This window comes from Uranotaenia lowii, chromosome 1 (genome assembly GCF_029784155.1).
Source record: "Uranotaenia lowii strain MFRU-FL chromosome 1, ASM2978415v1, whole genome shotgun sequence".
Taxonomy (NCBI): Eukaryota; Metazoa; Arthropoda; class Insecta; order Diptera; family Culicidae; genus Uranotaenia; species Uranotaenia lowii.
In genome coordinates this window covers 137,860,443-137,865,049 of record NC_073691.1, presented here as the reverse complement: position 1 = coordinate 137,865,049, position 4,607 = coordinate 137,860,443, and positions in this window count along the sequence as shown.

The following is a 4,607-nucleotide window of genomic DNA, read 5'->3' as shown; positions in this document are numbered from 1 at the left end:
CAAACGGTTCATTAGATGAAGCAAACGCTTGAAAATGTTTTGTTTTCTTTAATGTTTCATAAAAGCCTACTTTGGATGTTTAGGTGGGTTTACCAATTCTTGTATTTGATTTAAATTGAATACAGCCAATATTGGGATTCAATAACTTAAATTGGGGTTTGCCAAAAATTAGATGTTTAAGACCCCTGTTTATTTCAGTATTTCGTTTCTTAAAGGTAATGTTTTATTACTTCTAGTACACAAAAATCCGACCGCATTGCATCGTCCTCGGATCATGGATTCAACTAAGTTAGGGGTTCCGTGAAAGTTAAAACTAATTTACAGTACCACAAAATGGAGAAAATTCAATTTCACGCGTCATTTGTTCTTCCATTCATGACAAAAAAGGGATAGATTCAATGTCTAACCACACTATATGCCTATGGAAATACTCACGAATAATACATCTTCAGTGCCACAAGTTGATAATGCTTCGCTAAAATGATTGTCATAAATGGTTTTGATTGGACAAAAAACATCTATCATCAGCCTCAGATTGACCTTCGCAGTGAAGCTGAATGAGCTTTGTATCCTCTTTGGACTTGCTACGTGGGCGTGCAACCCTTCAGATGAATTCTGGATTTTTTTTTACTCTCTAAACGATTATTTTTCAAAATTAACTTTTCATCAAAACCATTTAGCAAATTATGGACCACGAACAACAAGTTCCTCATTCAAAATTGACCATCAACATTATCATCTCAATCAATCACACATTTTCCATCCGCAAACTTGGAAGTTAAAAATGCATATGATGCATCGCATGATGAGATTTTATTCAACTTTGTACAATGCAAACAAATTCATCAAACCCCTGCGAAAAAGAAAGCCACTCAACCATGTCACTAAACCAACAAAAAAAAACCACGAAAGTAAAAAACCACGGTCTGTCGGAAAACTAAAAACAACAAAGAGAAAAACGGAAAGACAAAAAGACAGAGAGACAGAAAGACAGGAAGACAGAAAGACAGAAAGACAGAAAGACAGAAAGACAGAAAGACAGAAAAACAGAAAGACAGAAAGACAGAAAGACAGAAAGACAGAAAGACAGAAAGACAGAAAGACAGAAAGACAGAAAGACAGAAAGACAGAAAGACAGAAAGACAGAAAGACAGAAAGACAGAAAGACAGAAAGACAGAAAAACAGAAAGACAGAAAAACAGAAAGACAGAAAGACAGAAAGACAGAAAGACAGAAAGACAGAAAGACAGAAAGACAGAAAGACAGAAAGACAGGAAGACAGAATAACAGAAAGGCAGAAAGACAGAAAGACAGAAAGACAGAAAGACAGAAAGACAGAAAGACAGGAAGATAGAAAGACAGAAAGACAGAAAGACAGAAAGACAGAAAGACAGAAAGACAGAAAGACAGAAAGACAGAAAGACAGAAAGACAGAAAGACAGAAAGACAGAAAGACAGAAAGACAGAAAGACAGAAAGACAGAAAGACAGAAAGACAGAAAGACAGAAAGACAGAAAGACAGAAAGACAGAAAGACAGAAAGACAGAAAGACAGAAAGACAGAAAGACAGAAAGACAGAAAGACAGAAAGACAGAAAGACAGAAAGACAGAAAGACAGAAAGACAGAAAGACAGAAAGACAGAAAGACAGAAAGACAGAAAGACAGAAAGACAGAAAGACAGAAAGACAGAAAGACAGAAAGACAGAAAGACAGAAAGACAGAAAGACAGAAAGACAGAAAGACAGAAAGACAGAAAGACAGAAAGACAGAAAGACAGAAAGACAGAAAGACAGAAAGACAGAAAGACAGAAAGACAGAAAGACAGAAAGACAGAAAGACAGAAAGACAGAAAGACAGAAAGACAGAAAGACAGAAAGACAGAAAGACAGAAAGACAGAAAGACAGAAAGACAGAAAGACAGAAAGACAGAAAGACAGAAAGACAGAAAGACAGAAAGACAGAAAGACAGAAAGACAGAAAGACAGAAAGACAGAAAGACAGAAAGACAGAAAGACAGAAAGACAGAAAGACAGAAAGACAGAAAGACAGAAAGACAGAAAGACAGAAAGACAGAAAGACAGAAAGACAGAAAGACAGAAAGACAGAAAGACAGAAAGACAGAAAGACAGAAAGACAGAAAGACAGAAAGACAGAAAGACAGAAAGACAGAAAGACAGAAAGACAGAAAGACAGAAAGACAGAAAGACAGAAAGACAGAAAGACAGAAAGACAGAAAGACAGAAAGACAGAAAGACAGAAAGACAGAAAGACAGAAAGACAGAAAGACAGAAAGACAGAAAGACAGAAAGACAGAAAGACAGAAAGACAGAAAGACAGAAAGACAGAAAGACAGAAAGACAGAAAGACAGAAAGACAGAAAGACAGAAAGACAGAAAGACAGAAAGACAGAAAGACAGAAAGACAGAAAGACAGAAAGACAGAAAGACAGAAAGACAGAAAGACAGAAAGACAGAAAGACAGAAAGACAGAAAGACAGAAAGACAGAAAGACAGAAAGACAGAAAGACAGAAAGACAGAAAGACAGAAAGACAGAAAGACAGAAAGACAGAAAGACAGAAAGACAGAAAGACAGAAAGACAGAAAGACAGAAAGACAGAAAGACAGAAAGACAGTAAGACAGAAAGACAGAAAGACAGTAAGACAGAAAGACAGAAAGACAGAAAGACAGAAAGACAGAAAGACAGAAAGACAGAAAGACAGAAAGACAGAAAGACTGAAAGACAGAAAGACAGAAAGACAGAAAGACAGAAAGACAGAAAGACAGAAAGACAGAAAGACAGAAAGACAGAAAGACAGAAAGACAAAAAGACAAAAAGACAGAAAGACAGAAAGACAGAAAGACAGAAAGACAGAAAGACAGAAAGACAGAAAGACAGAAAGACAGAAAGACAGAAAGACAGAAAGACAGAAAGACAGAAAGACAGAAAGACAGAAAGACAGAAAGACAGAAAGACAGAAAGACAGAAAGACAGAAAGACAGAAAGACAGAAAGACAGAAAGACAGAAAGACAGAAAGACAGAAAGACAGAAAGACAGAAAGACAGAAAGACAGAAAGACAGAAAGACAGAAAGACAGAAAGACAGAAAGACAGAAAGACAGAAAGACAGAAAGACAGAAAGACAGAAAGACAGAAAGACAGAAAGACAGAAAGACAGAAAGACAGAAAGACAGAAAGACAGAAAGACAGAAAGACAGAAAGACAGAAAGACAGAAAGACAGAAAGACAGAAAGACAGAAAGACAGAAAGACAGAAAGACAGAAAGACAGAAAGACAGAAAGACAGAAAGACAGAAAGACAGAAAGACAGAAAGACAGAAAGACAGAAAGACAGAAAGACAGAAAGACAGAAAGACAGAAAGACAGAAAGACAGAAAGACAGAAAGACAGAAAGACAGAAAGACAGAAAGACAGAAAGACAGAAAGACAGAAAGACAGAAAGACAGAAAGACAGAAAGACAGAAAGACAGAAAGACAGAAAGACAGAAAGACAGAAAGACAGAAAGACAGAAAGACAGAAAGACAGAAAGACAGAAAGACAGAAAGACAGAAAGACAGAAAGACAGAAAGACAGAAAAACAGAAAGACAGAAAGACAGAAAGACAGAAAGACAGAAAGACAGAACGACAGAAAGACAGAAAGACAGAAAGACAGAAAGACAGAAAGACAGAAAGACAGAAAGACAGAAAGACAGAAAGACAGAGAAACAGAAAGACAGAAAAACAGAAAGACAGAAAGACAGAAAGACAGGAAGACAGAAAGACAGAAAGACAGAAAGACAGAAAGACAGAAAGACAGAAAGACAGAAAGACAGAAAGACAGAAAGACAGAAAGACAGAAAGACAGAAAGACAGAAAGACAGAAATACAGAAAGACAGAAAGACAGAAAGACAGAAAGACAGAAAGACAGAAAGACAGAAAGACAGAATGACAGAAAGACAGAAAGACAGAAAGACAGAAAGACAGAAAGACAGAAAGACAGAAAGACAGAAAGACAGAAAGACAGAAAGACAGAAAGACAGAAAGACAGAAAGACAGAAAGACAGAAAGACAGAAAGACAGAAAGACAGAAAGACAGAAAGACAGAAAGACAGAAAGACAGAAAGACAGAAAGACAGAAAGACAGAAAGACAGAAAGACAGAAAGACAGAAAGACAGAAAGACAGAAAGACAGAAAGACAGAAAGACAGAAAGACAGAAAGACAGAAAGACAGAAAGACAGAAAGACAGAAAGACAGAAAGACAGAAAGACAGAAAGACAGAAAGACAGAAAGACAGAAAGACAGAAAGACAGAAAGACAGAAAGACAGAAAGACAGAAAGACAGAAAGACAGAAAGACAGAAAGACAGAAAGACAGAAAGACAGAAAGACAGAAAGACAGAAAGACAGAAAGACAGAAAGACAGAAAGACAGAAAGACAGAAAGACAGAAAGACAGAAAGACAGAAAGACAGAAAGACAGAAAGACAGAAAGACAGAAAGACAGAAAGACAGAAAGACAGAAAGACAGAAAGACAGAAAGACAGAAAGACAGAAAGACAGAAAGACAGAAAGACAGAAAGACAGAAAGACAGAAAGACAGAAAGA